The 22,835-nt window shown below is 34.6% G+C and overlaps 1 long non-coding RNA gene across 1 annotated transcript; it reads right to left on the bottom strand.

Annotated features, from left to right (window-relative positions):
* Nucleotides 1–474: 474 nt before the first annotated feature.
* LOC126695497 (uncharacterized) lies at nt 475–4,756 on the bottom strand. Its single transcript, XR_007646035.1, has 4 exons — nt 4,536–4,756; nt 2,656–2,730; nt 2,489–2,549; nt 475–1,314 (listed from the first exon to the last, which is right to left on the bottom strand). It is a non-coding gene; the product is annotated as an uncharacterized LOC126695497 (long non-coding RNA).
* Nucleotides 4,757–22,835: the final 18,079 nt, after the last annotated feature.

A 22,835-nucleotide genomic window follows, 5' to 3' on the forward strand; every position in this document is an offset into this window, starting at 1 on the left:
AGTTAAAATCACCTCAAAGTCCCTCTCCCTTTCCCTCTCTCAGTCCAAATTGGGATGATAGCAAAAGTGTGGGCCCCATGGAAAATATTTCCATCCACATCATCCTAATTTCCTTTCTCTGATGTCAACCAAATCAAGGAAATGTAATCCTTTCTCTCCTCATCTTTCCTTTCCCACTTCTTTTTTCCATCTAAACAATGTGTAAGAGAGTACATCCAAACAAGAAAAAGAGGAACTACTCACCACTTACCCTCTCCTTTCCTCCATCCAAATGGACCCCAAATTTCTTGGAAGACTTTGGTAACAAGAACACCATTAATAACGTCAAGCTTATAGATATATGGAGGCATACATGTTTTAAATGTCAATATATGTGGGGGTGTACATGCACGCATGCATGTAGCTATAAGTTTTCAAACAACTAAGGAAAAATGTAGCTTGCTGTAAATTTACCAACTAAAACTTCTGCTGGCCCTGCAAATCATGCAGCTGAGGCAGCTGGTTCTGCATATGACAGTGAAATGGTTAATGATGAAAATCATCTAGCAACAAACAATTATCAATTTCAACAAACTTATATAAGTCCTATTCAAATGCTAGAGCAGAACTTCCTAAGTAGGAAAGCATTCGGAGAGATTAACATAAGACACAAATCAAGGTTCTAGAACAGATTGTGATATAAGAGGGAGGCAGATACAAAGGGAGATGATTTTTCCTTTTTGTTCTCAAAATAGTTTACATCATGTGTTTCACCCATTTTAAATACAATTATTTTCTTGCCTCCAGTAAGTCCTAAAAACCAATCAAATTTCCAAAATTTAAATTTTATCCTAAACAAAGCCAAAGTTGGTGTGAAAGTTCATTTACAAACATACATATAATTAAGCATGCTCTAGTGCAAGAAATTATATGTCCAAACTTCCATAAGCATCCTCAACTTTGGATGGAACACTGGAAGCATAAACATAACTAGCAATTCAGAATTGTTTATTGAATCAACTAAAAGATGCAACCACTTCAAATTCATATATTGTGGTATTTTTTCTCATGTCCCAGTCCTTGCATCACAGATTGACTGAACTGTTGCTGTGCAAGGAGTTGCTGCTGCTGATGCTGAGGTAGTTGCATCAGTTTCTGCCTTTGCTGCTGTTGCTGCTGAGGGGTATGTTGCTGAGGAGATGGTGTTTATCCGTTTGTACCTGACCCAGGAGAATTGGCATATTGCAGTGGAGCTGTTGTTGTGTTATCAAAGGAAGTAGCAGTTGTGGCACTAGGAGATGCAGCTGAGCTTCCAATAAGTTGTGGCGCAGAAGCCTGCTTAAAAAGTTTTTGCCAATTGGACAAAACACACACCTTCAAAAAAGAAGACCCTGATACTCATCCTATGGCAAAATTTTCTGAATACCTTTTTAAAAGAAATTTTGGTATATAGCATACGGCTGAAGTTAATTAGTTAAGTAGTCTGTTTCTGGAACTCGAGTTCCAACCCAAAATCGAGTTTAGCAAACTCAAGCTCCAATTGGTTTAGTCATTTGACCTGAATTTATAAAAAATAAAAAATAAAAAAATAAAAACACGTGGAACTCGAGTTTGCTTAAAACACTAGTTTTGAGTGACAAATAGCAAAGATCTGTAAACGAAGCCATCAGCCGTGACCATCTTTTGCCGATCTAAACCATGGAATGTAAGGAAAAAAAAAAGTTGAGGAGAGGGATTCAAACATTCAATGGAGGCACCATCTGATTAGGCACAAACATGTCAATCTAAGGCTTTCAAGTCTAACAAAAGAGAGAAAAAGTAGATCTGAAAGTTGAGAGAGAGAGAAATTAACATTTAGGGCTTAGAAGAAGTTGGGGGACGACAGATGACTGTTTAGTATCTGGCGAAATGAAAATATTATAGCCATATGGTACTTTAATGGCTAGGTGGGGACGTGGTGTTTATCTGGAGATAAACACTCGAGTTTCCTAAATTCGAGTTTCTCGTGGTTTTTTTTAACTTCCACGTCAGACCTATACTAGTTGGACCTCGAGTTTGTTAAACTCGATTTTGGGTTGGAACTCGATTTTGCCAAACTCAAGTTCCAAAAACAATCTACATAACTAAATAACTTCAAATGCATGCTATTCACCTAAAATTTTTCTAAAAATGTACTATTCAGCAAAATTTTCCCTCATCCTACAGATGCAGAATATCAAGCCACAACAGGCTGACACGAACCCCAAACCTTTATCTACAACTTGTTAACACAAACATAGCAAGATAAGGATAAAAGCATAGCATGCCCCACTTATGCGCACTAGCATGTGTAGGATATCAGTAATCGTACTTAAATAATCAAAATTAGAGAGGACAAACACATGAATAATGTTTAGGCTTTAACATAAGCAGGCCAGCCTTTTTAATTCACAATTCAAGGAAAAAAATGAATGAAGAATCGTGTACAACTTCACGATGTGAAACTTGAAAATAAAGTCAAAGATCATACCTGCAACAAAGTGCCCTGTCCACTGATGTTATTTGATGATGGGTATTCTTTGAATACATGCCTGGAACAAATTTATGCAAAAGCCACCAAAATAGAATTGATATTCAATCCAATACATAAATTCCAAAAATAAAAAGATCACACTTCAACAAGTGACTGATTATTACCAGATGCATCAGCAAAACTTCACACTCCATCACCCGCAGGTGTGATCTGCCTCTGGTCTCCTGGTGTTCGTAATCCTACATGCATAAACCAATCATTTCTAAATGTAAATTTACAAGTATTCCTAGACCAAGTGAATCTTTCTGGCACAAAAACTTGAAGCTTTTATTAGAGGTTATATTATTTTCAAGATATACTCTGGATTGCTATAGTCAAACCCTATGAAAATATGCTTTGGACACTGCCCTTAATATGCAACTGATCTTGCACCTCAATGTCCATTTTGACAAGCAGCCACACTCACCAAAACATTATTACTAAATTCAGTACTAGCTCTAAATTATAAGCAGACCAAGGAACCCTTAAGTATATGCAAATGTAAAGATTATCTTACAAAGTAAAGCCCATATTTAATGTGATGAAAGAATAATTTGCAACTTTGACTCTATATCAACAATTAAGATCATTTCAAGCAGGTCTAGGCCAATCAACGCCCCAAATGAGGACACAATTATTTGACAGGAGGTGGGATTGATCCATCAACCAACCTGAGTCTGGACAACTTGGAGAAACTTAAAGACTCCATGAACCTAAGCAATCAATTCTATATGGCACTTTAATGCATCTCCCATTAATCATCAATCAGATGACTAAGCCAAAGGGCTGGTGCCAGGAAAGAATGTGCTTAATTAAGAACACAATGAACTTTGAAAAACCTTTAAATTCTCAATTTGTGAGGATAATGGTAAGTTTTGCATCCCATGAAGCAACTTCTCTACCTTGGAGTTGTCCTCCACTTCCATCTCAGACAATAGTATTGAAGAGAGCATAACCGGTAGTACTGTAATCACAGAATCCTAAAAATTGATTAAAAACTTTGATAGCTATATTATGTGTTTCATTTGAAAATATTCACAAAAGATGTTCAAAGACCTAATTAGACCAAAAGTGACCATGGTAATTGTGGGTCCTTCCAGAGTTTAATTTTAACTCTTATACAGAACTAGATTATATATAATTGGTAAGATTTATAGTTTGAAGACTTCAAGTTACAAGAAAATTGGTTGAGACTTCAACTCTTGGAAATCCCACCCCCCCCCCCCCCCCCCCCCCCCCCAGCAGTAAGGTATTTGAGTTAAAAAGAGGTAGATAATTCAACAACTAAAAAAAAAGGTGAATATAATAATCAATTAAATAACCATTGCGAAACTTTGATGATATGCAGTTTGAAGGCTCAGAGAGTGCAATTGTGTAGAGGCTTCTTACTTATTGAAATCAGATGAGTAAAAAGTAACATTGTTTTCACCATAGTTGAACCTAAGGAAATTGCATTCAATGCAAGCTATCATATCAAAGCCCGATTATTTTCCAAAACAGACTTCAAAAAATCACTAATAATTTTTACAGGGTTTGGCTTACCTCCAGTATTTTTTTAATTGGAATCTCCTTTTGTTTTTTTAATGAGAGACTGCTACGTCATCCATTAAATAAATAAAAGGTAGAGATTAAAACCTACTACCACTTGTCATTGTATATTTAAAACAAAAGAACATGTCCAGTTAAAAAAGTACTAGAGATAAGTCAAACTCATCTTTACACAACTCTACAACAAACCTTAACCCTTTTTTTCCATTTTGGATGAATAATCAATAATTTAATTAGATAAGAGGGGGCTCACATAATAAAGCCTCTACATTTATTACCATAGCTATGTGTCAAATTCTCTCAATTAATACCTGATTGTAGTACCATTAACAAGGGGTACCAATATAGACCATATTTTCTTTTAAGAAGGGTCTCAATAAACATTTACGAACATCAGTCAAAAGTAGTAATTTGTAGCATTTTATATCAACAGGATTTAAATCATACACACAATTACCTGACACGCAGAACCAGACAATAGTAGAGGAGCCAAACTGCAGTCTGAAACACGTAATTCAAGCCCGTCATTAAGGTGAAGATTCGAAGACTTGAAATTTCGGTGAAATCTACAAGTTGTGATTTCCTTGGTTAGCAATAAAAGAGACAACAAAGAAATCTGTTTCTGAGCTTCTAGCCTAAAATGAGCATTCTATATAAGCAACTAACAAACTCCATGTCTCAAGTTAAGTAAAACAATACCATTGCAAACTAGCTTAATATCCAAAAAGAAATGGAAAAATTCAAAATAAAGAAAGAAAGAAGTATCGAGTTCTATATTAATTAAAAAGAGACCGTAAGAGAAGAACTAACATAACTAGTTCTAGGATTTGGCATATGTAAAGTTGTGATTTACAACTATGTTTTATATTGGCTTTATTCCATGACAAAAAGTGTTGTAATTGCTTTAATTTTGTTCCTTGTATTTTGTAGGATTTTATTATATTGGGTTTAGTATCAAGTTGGTGAAGAATCAAGTATAAAATGAAGAATCAGTGGATTTCGCGAGAAGCTAACCCGCAAAAGAGCCACGTGAGGAGCACATAATTGGAAGATGAAGAGTCATGCCAAGCTATCGTTTTCGCGAGTATCTCGCGGATAAGGCCTTCCCGCAAGATAGTCGCGAAACATTCTGCCTGGAGGTTTTTTTAAGTGTGACTTGCTTACCCTTCACCCATGCTATATATACCCTTATTACCCACAAATGTATGAGAGGCTATTCAAAGAGAAAAAACCTAGATAGGTTTTTTATAACACACACACCCATCTTTTAGAGAGAGAGCTACTCATCCTTAATGAGAAATCATTGTAGCCTCTTCTCCTTCTCATACCTTGAAAAGAGAGTTGTAATTGACCCACACATTTTCAAAGTGTAGAGAGTGTTTTTGGTGCAGCTGGGAAGCATTGGAAGATGCCAAGGATGGCAGATGCAACATAGAGCTTGTTGCAGGACCCGGAGAGCTAGACAAGACACGGTTCTGAGATGCCTTGTTGGAGTAGGAGCTTGGAGAACTTAGGTACATCGGATAGATTAGGCTTGGAGGGTCTCTTGCTAACCCATGTATCCCAACTGATTGTCTAGTGGATCGATTACCGCTTGGAGGGCGACAAAGAGATTTTTTGGCGAGTTCTTCGGTTTCCTCTTCGATAACACATCAGTGTGTTATCTTGTATTTGCATCTCTCTTCCCTTACTCTTATGCTTTACTTTTATTGTTTGTTGTTCATGTTTATGCACTAGAATAGTATTGGTTGTTTGCGCTTCAATTACTCTTGTTCATCACTTAGATAAGTTAGAGTAAAAGCAATCTAGCCGTAATCCTTTAATTGGGAGTCTAAATAGCTCTTGTGTTTTAACACATTTTCAAGCTTTTAGCATACATGACAGAACCAAATCCATGTTAAAAGGCGATCCATCTATACATAAATACATACATACATGCATATATATATATATGAAAGGAAGAAAAAAAATCCACAGCAGCTAAAATTTGGAACACTCGGCAATTTTGCAGGTATAGGTCCAGAGAATAGATTGTTCTCCACATTCCTACATAGCAAGCAGGAATTTGTGAGTTGCTGTAAGCAGCACACAGTTCCACCGTGCAACTTCTGAATCAAGATCAAATTTTGGAAAAAAAATATTGCTAAGAAACAATATTATCAAAATTTTTTTTTTTTTTAAAAATAAAAAATCAAAGAGGATGAAAGAAGGGTACAGATCATGCAGGCTGCAAGAGAAGATCTTGTAAAACATCAATGTGTGGAGATATATCCAGACATTGATTTTTACCTAAGGCAATACAACAAAATCAAAGGGCAGGAAAAGACCATCAAGAAAGAGAGAGAGGAACAAACTTTAGAAGTATCAAGTACATAAGAATTAAAATCACAAAAGTAAATTATTTCTTTCTATGTACAGTTATGGAATATTCTTCCTTGATATCTAGAGTAAATTTCATGATCAAAATATAAAAAGATTGAATTCAAACTACTAGTGATTGCTTTGACAAATATGATTTGTTTGGTTTAAACCAAAATCTCTTTTACTTGGTACCACACAGGCACTAAAATCATCTAAAACAAGAAAGTACAACAAGGCCCATACCATAGCTAAGGGTGTCAATTTGTTGTATGGTTTTAGAGTCATAGTAAAATACTCTAGAAATAAAAGTTACTCTATGCTAAGTGAAAGTAAAATCCAAAACACAGAGGCACAAAGCTCAATATAAACCTCTTTTTTTTTTTTTTTCAAAAAAAATACATTTTTTTAACTCATAATAGTGGTAAACCTCCCTCATAAACATCTTAATCCTATACTTAAACCTTCAAATTTTAGGATAGAAGTGCTAAAATCAAGAGCTATATTGCCTTAGGTCCCTAACAAAGTTCATCGCCCGAGTACCAAATCGATTTACAGAACTCAATTGAACAAAGCACCAAAATCTATAAAATAAATTGAACAAGAATTATCACATTTGGGTGAATAGTATTAAAAGACTTAGCCAATGTTTGCCTATTGTTGCAGTCAAAACAGCACATACTCTTGCTCAAGTAAAAGAAACTCCAAATCACAATTTCCTCTCCTGCAGACATATTGTTATTAAAAATATTAAACATCATCCTCACAAAACAACAAAACAAACATTGGCAATTTATAATCTTTTTCCTCACGAGTATACAAAGAGTTGCAGGAACTATGAAAGTATTCATTACAAAAGCAAAAAATAAACATCACCCACACATAAAGAAGCTTTGTTACTAGGTGCTAAAATATGATATGAATCCAGAATAGCAAGAGCCTCAGACGAATGACAAACATTGGTTGAACATGGTCAGCATCTGCTCACTTACTTTCCATGGCTAGGAATTCAATATGCAACAATCCAAGTTCAAATGAATCACTGACACAACCAGCAATGTTAATAGCCTAACATATATGTAATCACAACGGGATAAACAAAAAATCTTTGTGTTTAAATTTTTCCAATGAAGATACTCACCCAGCAACCATACTTAGGTCACAAGCTCTATCTGATTATTGCTCCAAGCAAGTGCACAGCCAAATTAAAATCCAAACTGGATATGGGGTTGCCAATACAAGATGAAAAAGTGGCACTAAAAGGGCAAGGAAATAAAAAGAACGTACAAGCATGTATGGAAGTGCAAACCCATGGGGCAGGCATTGATTTCCAGCAAGAGCAAACTGAAAATACAAACAATCCAAGCTCCAACTTAGACAATAACAAATTGCAAGAAGGAAGAGTACTACAAAAAAGGATGTAAGATGGAGAAGCAAGAAAAAATAAAATTGGGCTAGTTTAAAAACCTGGAATTGCGTCACATCACGCAAGGCTGCAGGAATTATATGAAACCAAAAAAAGTAACCTGACATATCACAGACAATCCAAGCTTCTATTATAAAAATAAAAATTAAAAATTAAGAAACTATCTATTTAAAAATAAACAAGTGATTAAGGAGCAAGAAAGAACACAGAGAAGAGAATATCAATGAATAAGCTCAAGCAAGGGCAAAAAAAAAAAAAAAAAAACCAAACATCAGACTTTTACAAAGATTTACAATTCCTTGAATTTTGATAAAGGCATACAGGATTCTCACATAAATAAGGAAATAAAGCGTTTTAAGGCATCCACTACTTCATTTACACACTCTCAACGAAGATGATTCATATATAGGATAACCATTAGCAGTATAGCAAATGCCCAACCTAGCCCGCCATATAACAAGCCTGTAACCAAACTCCACTTTTACCCAAACCAACAGAAACAAAATCCACAAATGCTCATTTATCTACAGTTCTGTAGGCCATAAATGAAACCACTAAAATCCAAACAGGATAAGGGCTGCCAACACAGGGTGACCAAGTTGCATTAAAAGCAAGAAATGAACAAATTTAATCAAGACTCTAAGACAAATTTCCAAGACTGCAAGAAAGTGCACAGATTCAATGGTGATGAAATTGATTTCCTCCAAGAGCCGAATGAAAATACACACTATCCAAGATCCAATTCAGGACAGTTACACAACAGCATTACTCAACAGCATGTAAGATTGAGAAGCAACAAAATCAAATCAGCACTAGTTAAAAGGAACCAGAAACAGTATACCTGCCCACTTGACTTTCTATGATTAGGAAATCAATCAGAAACAGCCTAAGATTACAAAATATTATGCAAATCTCTACAGGATAAAGCAAAAACTTGTATATACTCCCTCAGCAATCATATTTAAGTCCCAATCTCTACCTGCCCCACACCAATAAATGGCATTTCAACATACAAATTAGATATGAGCTTGCCAACAGAGAATGACTAAAAATCAAACAAAAAATCAAGACAAAAGGACAAGAATCACCAACATATGTACAAGCATAAGGCACACAATGCTATAAAAAAAAAGTCCAAAAAAGGAAAACTTCAAACTTGCAAAAAACTTTGAAGATATTGAGCCATAAAGCTTAATCAAATTTTGTGACGAAGAAAACAAGCAGCAAATCATGAGAGAGCAAACCATGAGCCTGACTGCCCCACACCAATAAGAGGCATTACCAAATTAACCTGCGAATTAGGTATGATCAACATGGATATTTGCCTTATTTATATTCTATACCTATGATCAAAAGTAAATATAATTTACAATAGCAAAAAGCTTATAATACATAATTCTCGTCAATATAAACTTTTTAATTAACCCTAGCACAATACCCAAATCATAACACTAGGAAAGCACTCAACAAAAAATCACAAAATGAACATCACCAACATATAAACCAGCATAAGGTACACAGCGCTAAAAAAAAGAGAGTCCAAAAATGGAAAAACTTCAACTAGCAACAAACTTGGAAGATATTGAGCCACAAAGCTTAATCAAATTTTGCAACAAAAAAATCAAGCAGCAAATCATGAGAGAGCAGGGCAGAGCCTGACTGCCCCACACCAATAATAGGCATAACCATATTAACCTGCGAATTAGGTATGACGCTGCCAACATGGATTATACTTCTGAATCTTATGATTGTAAGAGAAAATAACAACAACAAAGGGAGGAAAAGAGAGATCATCACCACTTTAGCTTCCAAGTACCAAAAAAATAATCCAGTTCTATAGACCATAAACAGCAATGCCCACTCACTGCCAGAATAAAATCCAAACAGAAAACAGGCTGCCAAAACTTGAAACTAAGACAAATTTACACAACTGTATGGAAGCATGAACCCTCAGTGGTGTGAAGGCATTGATTTCCCAATATAGCAGACCAAAAAAAAAAAATCCAAGCTGCAGTTCAGGACAATTGTAAATCACGAGAATATTTCAAAGCAAATAAAAAATAAAATAAAATAAAATAAAGAAGAATAAGAAGAGGAGGGGGTATACTCGTCAGCATTTCTGAATGGGAAGCTACAAAATTGAATTAGCATTAGTTAATACACTGCATATGTGGTTTAATCATAATCCCAGCCCCAATACAGCTGGAGAAAAGCAAAAAACAAACATCACCCACATATAATACTAAGTAAGAGCATCATACTAAAGTCAAACTTTGGTTGAACAAGGACAGCATTGTCCCACTCACTTTCCATGGCTAGGAAATCAATAAACAACAATCCAAGTTTAGATGAATTAGTGACAAAACCAGCAACCTTCAAAGCCTAACAAATATTTAAATCACATTTGTCCAACAAAGATGCTCCCTCAGCATCCATTCTCAAGTCACAAGCGCAATGTGATTTCTACTCCAAACAACAAGTATATAGCCAAATTATACAGGGTATAGGTTGCAAATATAAGATGAACAAGCTGCACTATGAGCAAGAAAATAACAATAACGTACAAGCATGTATGGAAGGGCACCCAAGGTTTAGGCATCGATTTCCAGCAAGAGAGCAACCTAAAAATACAAACAATCCAAGCTCCAATTTAGACAAAAAATAAATTGCAAAGGAAAAAAAAAAAAAAAAAAAAAAACACATTAGAAGACCAAAAGAAGACAAACCGGATCAATCTATAAAACCAACTTTGCAACAACAAATGCCTTAAAAAAACTGCCAAGTATAAAATCACTAAAACAAATTAAAATGAAATAGGATCATGTTCAAGGGAAAAAAAATTCAAATATTTATAAATAAAAGTTGAAAAGGTAGGAGAAAGACTTAAGATGTTACACAAATGCAGCCACAAATACAAAGACTTAAGCTCAAGTAAGAGACAGTAGAAAAAGGGAACAGGATGAACATGCCAAGTAGTTCTGTATTTAGTTTAAACATTAAACCCTACAAACGCATCCTCAAATACACACAACCAAGCACCCTGTTTCTTTCACAAAGTGAATTTAAATTTTTAGTGTAATAATCACCAAGCCAACCAACAATAAGGGAAAGAAAAGTTTACATATTTGTGCTCGAGAGAACAAAATTGAACAAGAAAAACCAACTTTGCAGCATCACAAGCCTGAAAAATGCTCCCAAATACCAAAACCTATAACATAAGCCGAACAAGTTATAGGCTGAAGTTTGAGGGAATGGTATGTAAAACAACTCATAAGGAAAACATGAGATCAAGATAAAAAGATAATAGTTTTCTTATCTTTGCAGTCAACAAAGCCAAAGTACGAGAAAAATTTACAATTTCCCCTTCAGTATACATATCAAGATTAAAATTGTCTTTGTTCTCCCCAGCACACAAAGCATTGCTAGGAACTATGAAAGTATTCATCACAAAAGCAAAAAAAATAAACATCACCTACGCATAGAGAAGCTATGTTACTAAGTGCAAAAACGATATGAATCCAGAATAGCAAGAGCCTCAGACTAATGACAAACATTGGTTGAACATGGTCAGCATCTGCTCACTTACTTTCCATGGCTAGGAATTCAATAAGCAACAAACCAAGTTCAAATGAATCACTGACACAACCAGTAATATTAATAGCCTAACATATATGTAAATATGTAATCACAAATGGATAAAAAAACAATCTGTGTGTTTATATTTGTCCAACGAAGATACTCACCCGGCAACCATACTCAAGTCACAAGCTCTATCTGATTACTGCTCCAAACAAGTGCACAGCCAAATTAAAATCCGAATTGGATATGGGGTCGCCAATACTAGATGAAAAAGTGGCACTAAAACAGCAAGAAAATAACAAGAATGTACAAGCATGTATGGAAGTGCAAACCCACAACATAGGCATTGATTTCCATAAAGAGCAAACTGAAAATTCAAACAATCCAAGCTCCAACTTAGACAAGAATAAATTGCAAGAAGGAAGAGTGCTACATAAAAGGATGTAAGATTGAGAAACAAGAAAAAATAAATTAAGCCTAAGTTCAAAAACCCGGAATTGCATCACATTGCACCAGGCTGCAGGAATTATACCAAACCCAAAAATGTAACCTGACAAATCACAGCATTTTTTTAACATTAAAACAGCAGTAACATACAGATACATGGCTCAAAATGTAACATACGGCCAAAAAATCTAATTCAAATCTTAAAAGCATCACTAAAAATGCCTACCTGATTTATCTCCTCTTTATTGTAACTATAACTCTGTAGTGGCTTCTATGAGGCGGCCTCCAAAAGACCCCAAAAAAAAAAAAAAAGTTTGTTGGTAACCATGACAAATCTACTGTAAATCAGTAACTAAGGGTACATAATCATGAAATATTGACAAACTAGGCTATATATACAGTTCTAAATTTTACACTAAACCTCATACTGATGCACAAGCATAATATTAGTTAAAACCATAATAAAAAAAAAAAAAAAAACAAAGCCAAAAGGTTATATATGAGAAAGGATTACCATATGCACATCAAAACACTGGACTTCCTTTCCTAAAGACGCATAAATGATATCTTCATACCCTGAGTCAAGCAACAATAACTAATGTGAACTTTGATCATAAACCTGACTGTAAGCTCAATTAGATACCAAACATATCACCAATATACACAGTATTAAAGAAATCAATTATAAATTGAACTAAAGAAATTAATACCCAATAAATCAAAAACTTTAAAATATATATATATATATATATATATATATATAAATACCTGACTTGAAACATAATGAAGAAATGGGTTCCTTCCCAACTTCCATTACAAGCTGATCATCTTTGCATCACATATCAAACCAGCAAATGCAACCATCCTATTTCATTATTACAAATGACAACATAACTTAATCAAAAGTTAAATTTTTTTCCCTTTATAAAGAAACAAGTCAATCAGTGCTCAAACCATGATGCAATTCTAGAGACATAAGTTCGATCCATGTTATTCCAAAAAAGTCCGACACACGCCAATCATAACAGGATAAAGCAAAAAATAAGAAACAAGTCAATCAGTGCTCAAACCATGATGCAATTCTAGAGACATAAGTTCGATCCATGTTAATTCCAAAGAAGTCCGACACACGCCAATCATAACAGGATAAAGCAAAAAACCTGTATTATTATTCTCTCGTAATGATGGATACATACTTCATTAATTTACCTGCCCCACAACAATAAGAGGCATTACCATATTCGGATTGAGTGAGAAAAAATTAAAAAAAAACAGGACAGAGGAAAAATAATTGCTAGGGAAATTTCAAACCCTCACCAGATGGTACATAGAATTTATGGCTGTCCACCAAAGCCTAAGAAAAGCAGCCCAAGTATTATTAAGAATTTAAAAAGCCCAAAATTGTATAGTTTCTTATGATTGCAGGAGAGAACGATGAGAAAAGAGAGCTTATCACTTTGTCAAACTCAGCCACTTCTATTAAGGACCCAAAAAAGAAAATGTCAGTTCCTGTAGACTTGTGAGGAATAGATTTTTAACATGCCCTAAGAATGACAGAACAAATAAAAAGAACTAGAACTACTATATTTTAGTAGAATCCAACAAATATATAGAGAAATCCTTATAACAAATCATATGTATGATTGAAAATAGAAAAAATCAAATTAGCCTTAATAAACACAACAAGTGAACCCCATTACATCAAGCCCATACAAAATACATAAATCCAGATAACGCAGACTAACAATACACACAATCCAGTCTCAAATCAAAAGAATACAAATCAAAATGTGAAATGTGTCCTTAAAAAAATTATAAAAATAAAAAAGCAAAAGATAACAAACACAATTACGAAATAAAATTTTGAAACATGATTGAAGATATGAATAAATATCAAATGAAAAATTAAAACTTATAGAGATTTCTAAATCCTAAAAACCCTTCTCATCACCAGAAAATCAGACCCTAACCATCCCACCAAAAGTATATCAGTCACAAATTATCCACATAGCAATGGAATAGCCAAAGAAATAAAAGAAAAAAACTGACCTCAAAGTGACATTTTTGATTCTGATGACATGTTGGCAATTTTCGTGAAGGAGCGGAGAGATACGAGCAAGAAAAAAACAATAACATACAAGCATGTCTGGAAGTGCACCCACGGTTTAGGCTTTGATTTCAAGCAAGAGAGCAAAATGAAAATACAAACAATCCAAGCTCCAATTTAGACAAAAAATTAAATTAAATTAAATGGCACCTTTGAGTTTTTCTTTGTTTTACCTACTACAGTTACATTTTAGTGGATTATATATATAGAATATGGGAAATTTGAATCAGCATTAGTTTAAAAACTGCATATGTTTGCAGGAGAGGAAAATGAACTAACATAAAATGGGAGGAAAAGAGAGCCTGTAGCCAAAGCAGATTCCACTGAATAAGCAGCAAACCACCAAAATAGTAATATATAAAAAATCCTGCATTCAGTAGAAAAAAAATATGTCGCAAAACGAAATTGGATATGAAACTGCTGACATAGGATGACCATCAGCTTAATCACATTTGGCGACTAAGAAAACAAACAGATAATTGTGACAGAATAGAGCAAGACCTGACTACCCCACACCAATAAGATGCATTACCAAATTAACCTGTGAATTCGGTATGAGGCTGCCAACATGATTATACTTCAAAATCATATGATTGTGGGAGAAAGTAACCAAAAACTTGGAGGAAAAGAGAGCTTATTTTCCCCTATTTTCCTTTGCTTATCTCCTTGTGATAGTGTTCGTGCCTAATACCAATTAGTCACTTCACTCCATTTCAAGTCTATTCACAAGTGTTTAGCATTGGTTCCTTCCCTTAACTCATTCATTTAATCAAACAAGTTCCCACTAGTTACAATCTGTCCCTGCCCTATCATGCTAAAAGCTTCTACTGCCTACCAAATCAAACTCTGCCACTTTAGCTTCAAAGTACCAAAAAAATCCAGTTTCTCAGGACCATAAATGGCACTGCTAGAATAAAATCCAAACTCAAAATCCGCTGCCAAAACAGGATGACCCAGTTGTGTAATAAGTAACAATAAAAGCAAGAAACAAGACAAATTTACAAGGCTGTATGAAGACGTGAACCCTCAGAGTGGCGATGGCATTGATTTCACACATTAGCAGACTGAAAAAACAAACAATGCTGCAGTTCAGGACAAGTGTAAATAACAATAATATTTAAAAGCCAAAAAAAAAAAAAAAAAAAAAACAAAGCAAGGGATCTACTAATCAGCATTTATCGTTGGGAAGGAACAAAATTCAACCAGCATTAGTTAAAACACCACATATGTTGTTTAATAACTCCAGCCCCAACGAAGCCTGACCAAAACAAAAAATAGGCATCACCCACATATAACAAAGCAATGATACTAAGTGCTAATATATAATATCAGTCCAAAATAGCAAGAGCGTCACACTGATGTCAAACTTTGGTTGAGCAAGGACAGCATCGGCCCACTCATTTTCCATGCCCAGGAAATCAATAAGCAACAATCCAAGTTTAAATGAATTATTTACACAACCAGCAAACTTAAGAGCCTAACATATAAATCACAAAAGATTGAGGAGCAAAAAAAGATGAAATCAGACTAGGTTAGAACTTAGAGCCCCCGAATTGCGTCACATCTCCGGAGGCTGCAGGCATTATATGACCAAAAATGCAGCCAGACAAATCACACTCAATCCAAACTTCAGTTATAAAATTATGAATTTTATAATAAAAAATAATAAAAAAATTAAAAAAAGCCCAGTTTAAATATGAGAAGTAATTCAGAAGGAAAAAAAAGAACTAAAAGAGAGGAGAATATAAATAAGGCTCAAGCAAGTAGTTAAAGGAGAAATAAGTACTATATCCCTTCCTCCTTTTTTATGGCTAGGGACCCGGCTTTGAACAATAAAGCACAAACATAGGCAGAGTTAAATAAGTTCTATACCTATGATCAAAAGTAAATATAAAATACAATAGCGAAAAGCTTATAATACATAATTCTCATCAATATAAATTTTTTAATTAACCCTAATACAATACCCAAATCATGACACTAGGAAAGCACTAAACAAAAAATCACAAAATGAACATCACCAGCATATAAACAAGCATAAGGGACACAATGCTAAAAAAAAGTCTAAAAAAGGAAAAAATTCAAACTTGCAACAAACTTGGAATACATTGAGCCATAAAGCATAATCAAATTTTGCAACGAAGAAAACAAGCAGCAAATCATGAGAGAGTAAAGCAAGAGACTGACTGCCCCACTCCAATAAGAGGCATTACCAGATTAACCTGCAAATTAGGTATGATGCTGCCAACATGGATTATACTTCTAAATCTAATGATTGTAGGAGAAAATAACAACAAAAAAATGGGAGGAAAAGAGACTTCCAAGTACCAAAATAACCCAGTTATATAGACCATAAACAGCACTGTCCACTCACTGCCAGAATAAAATCCAAACAGGAAACTGGCTGCCAAAACAGGACAACCAAGTTGTGCATTGAAAGCAAGAAAGTAACAATAAAAACACGGAACGAAGAAACCAGCAACCTCAGTGGTGTGATTGCATCAATTTCCCAATATAGCAGACAAAAAAAAAAATCCGAGCTGCAGTTCAGGACAAGTGTAAATCAAAAGAATATTTAAAAGCAAAAAAAATGAAAAGAAGAAGAAGAGGAGGAGAAGGTTTGGGGAGCGGGTTTACTCATCAGCATTTATGATTGGGAAGCTGCAAAATTGAATCAGCATTTGTTAATACACTGCATACGTTGTTTAATCATAATCCCAGCCCCAATGCAGTTGGAGAAGAGTAAAAAACAAACATCACCAAGCTATGTTACTAAGTAAGAGAGTCAGACTAAAGTCAAACTTTCATTGAACAAGGACAGCATCCGCCTGCTCACTTTCCATGGCTGGGAAATCAATAAACAACAATCCAAGTTTAGATAAATTAGTGACAAAACCAGCAACCTTAAGAGCCTAACAAATATTTAAATTACATTTGTCCAATAAAAGTACTCCCTCGGCATCCATTCTCAGATCACAAGCTCAGTGTGATTACTGCTCCAAACAACAAGTGCACAGCCATCTTAAACAGGGTATGGGGTTGCAGGTTTACTCATCAGCATTTTTGATTGGGAAGGTCCAAATTGAATCAGCATTAGTTAATACACTGCATACGTTGTTTAATCATAATCCCAGCCCCAACGCAGTCGGAGAAGAGCAAAAAATAAACATCGCCAAGCAATGTTACTAAGTAAGAGAGTCAGATTAAAGTCAAACTTTGGTTGAACAAGGACAGCACCCACTTTCCATGGCAGGGAAATCAATAAACAACAATCCAAGTTTAGATGAATTAGTGACAAAACCAGCAACCTAAAGAGCCTAACAAATATTTAAATTACATTTGTCCAACAAAGGTACTCCCTCAGCATCCATTCTCAGGCCACAAGCGCGGTGTAATTACTGCTCCAAACAACAAGTGCACAGCCAAATTAAACAGGGTATGGGGTTGCAAATACAAGATGAACAAGCTGCACTACGAGCAAGAAAATAACAATAACATACAAGCATGTATGGAAGTGCACTACGGTTTAGGCATCAAATTCGAGCAAGAGAGCAAAATGAAAATACAAACAATCTAAGCTCCAATTTAGTCAAAAAATTAAATTCAATTCAATGGCACCTTTGAGTTTTTCTCAATTTTACCCACTACAGTTACATATTAGGGGATTATATATATAGAATATGGGGAAAATTGAATCAGCATTAGTTAAAACACCACATATGTTTTTAGGAGAGGAAAATGAACTAACATAATATGGGAGCAAAAGAGAGTCTGTAGCCAAAGCAGACTCCACTGCTTAAGCTGCAAACCACCAAAATATTAATATGTAAAAAATCCTGCATTCAGTAGAAAGAAAATATGTCACAAAACAAAATTGGATATTAAACTACCAACATAGAATGACCAGACGGATGCATCAACTTCCTGCACAAGAAAACTGAAAAATACAGAATACCAACTATAAAGTTCAGGACAACTTTTCATTACAAGAAAGTTGTATTCAAGATAAAAGCAAGTCTACTCAAAAGCATGTTTCATTGGGAAGCAAAAAAAAAAAAAAATCAACCTAGGGTAATGCACCACCCCTGGAATTAAAATAAACCATGATAATGCAGCCTGTGAAGTGCGAAGCACAAAATCCAAGCTTGAAAAATAAAAATCTAAATTTGTAAATAAGGGTCATTATTTTAGGAAAAAATGATTAAAAAGAAAGAAAAAAAAAAAAAAAAAATATATATATATATATACACACACATATATGCATATAAGAGAAAATCAACAACCCCAAAAGGTCGAGCAACTGGTTAATGGAGAAAAAATATCAAAAGTAAAATCTAAAACACAGAGGCACAAAAGGTTATAATAAAAAACTATGCTCAATACAAACCTCTTTTTTTTTTTCAAAAAAATATAATTTTTTTTAACTAGCAATAGTGGTAAACCTCGCCCATAAACATCTTAATCCTATAGTTAAACCTTCAAATTTAAGGATAGGAGTACTAAAATCAAGAGATAGAGAGAGCTTATTGCCTTAGGTCCCTAACAAAGTTCACCGCCCAAGTAGAGTACCAAATTGATTTTTAGTAACCAAGCACCAAATTCTATTAAGGATAGAAGACAGCACATACTCTTGCTCAAGTACAAGAAACTCCAAATGGCAATTTCCCCTCCTGCAGACATATCGTTATTAAAAATATTAAACATCGTCCCTCACAAAACAACAAAACAAACATTGGCAACTTATAATCTTTTTCCTCACTAGTATACAAAGAGTTGCAGGAACTATGAAAGTATTCATCACAAAAGCAACAAATATACATCACCCACACATAAAGAAGCTTTGTTACTGAGTGCTAAAATATGAGATGAATCCAGAATAGCAAGAGCCTCAAACTAATGACAACATTGGTTGAACATACCATGGTCAGCATCTGCTCACTTACTTTCCACGGCTAGGAATTCAATAAGCAACAATCCAGCAATATTAATAGCCTAACATATATGTAATCACAACGGGATAAACAAACAGTCTTTGTGTTTACATTTTTCCAATGAAGATTACTCACCCAGCAACCAAACTCAGGTCACAAGCTCTATCTGATTATTGATCCAAACAAGTGCACAGCCAAATTAAAATCCAAACTGGATATGAGGTTGCCAATACAAGATGAAAAAGAGGCACTAAAAGAGCGAACTGAAAATACAAACAATCCAAGCTCCAACTTAGACAAGAACAAATTGCAAGAAGAAGGAAGAGTACTACAAGAAAGGATGTAAGATTGAGAAGCAATAAAAAATAAAATCAGCCTAGTTTAAAAACCTGGAATTGCATCACATCGCACAAGGCTGCAGGAGTTATACAAAACCAAAAAAAGTAACCTGACAAATCACAATTAATCCAAGCTTCTATTATAAAAATATAAATTAAAAAATAAGCAACTACCTGTTAAAAAAAAAAAAAAAAAAGTAATTAAGGAGCAAGAAAGAACACAAAGAGAAGAGAATATCAATGAATAAGCTCAAGCAAGGGCAAAAAAATACCACACATCAGACTTTTACATAGATAGCATAACAATTAGCAGTACCGCAAATGCCCAACCTAGCCCGCCATATAATAAGCCTGCTACCAAACTCCACTTTCCCCCAAACCAACAGAAACAAAATCGACGAAAGGTCACATATCTACAGTTCTGTAGGCTATAAATGAAACTGCTAGACTAAAATCCAAACAGGATAAGGGCTGCCAACACAGGATGACCACGTTGCATCAAAAGCAAGAAACGAACAGAATTAACACTAAGACAAATTTCCAAGACTGCCAGAAAGTGCACAGATTCAATGGTGATGAAATTGATTTCCTCCAAGACCAGACTGAAAATACACACTATCCAAGCTCCAATTCAAGACAAAGTTAAATTACAAGAATATAAAAATTAAAAATAAAATAAAAAACTTCAAAAAAATCATTAGATGAAAAAAAAAAAAAAAGGTAGGGGGGACTACTCAACAGCATGTATGATTGAGAAGCAACAAAATCAAATCAGCATTGGTTAAAAGGAACCAGCAACAGTATACCTACCCACTTGACTTTCTATGATTAGGAAATCAATCAGAAAGAGTAAGACTACAAAATATTATGCAAATCTCCACATATTTAAGTCGCAATCTCTGTTCACCTACCTGCTCCACACCAATAAAAGGCATTTCAACATACAAATTAGATATGAGCTTGCCAACAGAGAATGACTAAAAATCAAACAAAAAATCAAGACAGAAGGACAAGAATCACCAACTATAACAAGCATAAGGTACACAATGCTATAAAATAAAATAAAATAAAAAAGTCCAAAAAAGGAAAAACTTCATATTTGCAACAAACTTGGAAGATATTGAGCCGTAAAGCTTAATCAAATTTTGCGACAAAGAAAACAAGCAGCAAATCATGAGAGAGCAAAGCAAGAGCCTGACTGCCTCACACCAATAAGAGGCATTACCAAATTAACCTGCAAATTAGGTATGATTCTGCCAACATGGATATTTGCCTTATTTATATTCTATACCTATGATCAAAAGTAAATATAATATACAGTAGCGAAAAGCTTATAATACAGAATTCTCGTCAACATAAATTTTTTAATTAACCCTAGCACAATACCCAAATCATATCACCAGGAAAGCACTCAACAAAAAATCACAAAATGAACATCACCAACATATAACAAGCATAAGGTACACAATGCTATAAAAAAATCAAAAAAAGGAAAAACTTCAAACTTGCAACAAACTAGGAAAGCAGCAAATCATGAGAGAGCAAAGCAGAGCCCGACTGCCCCACGCCAATAATAGGCATTACCAGATTAACCTGCGAATTAGGTATGACACTGCCAACATGGATTATACTTCTGAATCTTATGATTATAAGAGAAAATAACAACAAAAAAAGGGAGGAAAAGAGAGATTATCTCCACTTTAGCTTCCAAGTACCAAAATAATTCAGTTCTATAGATCGTAAACAGCACTGCCCACTCACTGCTAGAATAAAATCCAAACAGAAAACTGGCTGCCAAAACTTGAAACTAAGACAAATTTACACAACTGTATGGAAGCATGAACCCTTAGTGGTGTGATGGCATTGATTTCCCAATATAGCAGACCAAAAAAAAAAAATCCAAGCTGCAGTTCAGGACAAGTGTAAATCACATGAATATTTCAAAGCAAAAAAAGAAGAAGAATAAGGATAGGTGGGGGTTTACTCATCAGCATTTCTGATTGGGAAGCTACAAAATTGAATCAGCATTATACACTGCATATGTGGTTTAATCATAATCCCAGCCCCAATACAGCTAGAGAAAAGAAAAAAACAAACATCACCCGCAAATAATACTAAGTAAGAGCATCATACTAAAGTCAAACTTTGGTTGAACATGGACAGCATCGTCCCACTCACTTTCCACGGCTAGGAAATCAATAAACAACAATCCAAGTTTAGATGAATTAGTGACATAACCAGCAACCTTCAGAGCCTAACAAATATTTAAATCACATTTGTCCAACAAAGATGCTCCCTCGGCATTCATTCTCAGGTCACAAGCGCAATGCGATTTCTGCTCCAAACAACAAGTGCATAGCCAAATTATATAGGGTATAGGTTGCAAATATAAGATGAACAAGCTGCACTGTGAGCAAGAAAATAACAATGACGTAGCACGTATGGAAGGGCACCCAAGGTTTAGGCATCGATTTCCAGCAAGAGAGCAAACTAAAAATACAAAGAATCCAAGCTCCAATTTAGACCAAAAAAAAATTGCAAAGGAAAAAAAAACACATTAGAAGACCTAAAGAAGACAAACCAGATCAATCTATAAAGCCAACTTTGCAACAACAAATACCTTAAAAAAACTGTCAAGTACCAACTCACTAAAACAAATTAAAATGGAATAGGATCATGTTCAAGGGAAAAAAATTCAAATATTTATAAAGAAAAGGTGAAAAGGTATGAGAAAGACTCAAGATGTTACACAAACGCAGCCACAAATACATAGACTTAAGCTCAAGTAAAAGACAGTAGAAAAAGGGAACAGGATGAACATGCCAAGTAGTTCTGTATTTAGTTTAAACCCTGCAAACGCATCCTCAAATACAAACAACCAAGCACCCTGTTTCTTTCACAAAGTGAATTTAAATTTTTAGTGTAATAATCGCCAAGCCAACCAACAATAAGGGAAAGAAAAGTTTACATATCTGTGCTCGAGAGAACAAAATTGAACTAGAAAAACCAACTTTGCAACATCACAGGCCTGAAAAATGCTCCCAAGGACCAAAACCTATAACATAAGTTGAATAAGTTATATGATGAAGCTTGAGGGAATGGTATGTAAAAAGACTCATAAGGAAAACATGAGATGAAGATAAAAAGATAATAGTTTTCTTATCTTTGCAGTCAACAAAGCCAAAGTACAAGAAAACTTTACAATTTCCCCTTCAGTAGACATACAAAGATTAAAATTGTCTTTGTCCTCCCCAGCACAGAAAGCATTGCAGGAACTATGAAAGTATTCATCACAAAAGAAAAAAATAAACATCACCTACACATAAAGAAGCTATATTACTAAGTGCTAAATATGATATGAATCCAGAATAGCAAGAGCCTCAGACTAATGACAAACATTGGTTGAACATGGTCACAGCATCTGCTCACTTACTTTCCATGGCTAGGAATTCAATAAGCAATAATCCAAGTGCAAATGAATTAGTGACACAACCAGCAATATTAATAGCCTAACATATATGTAAATATGTAATCACAAATGGATAAAAATACAATCTGTGCTTATATTTTG

This window comes from Quercus robur, chromosome 8 (assembly GCF_932294415.1).
Source record: "Quercus robur chromosome 8, dhQueRobu3.1, whole genome shotgun sequence".
Taxonomy (NCBI): Eukaryota; Viridiplantae; Streptophyta; class Magnoliopsida; order Fagales; family Fagaceae; genus Quercus; species Quercus robur.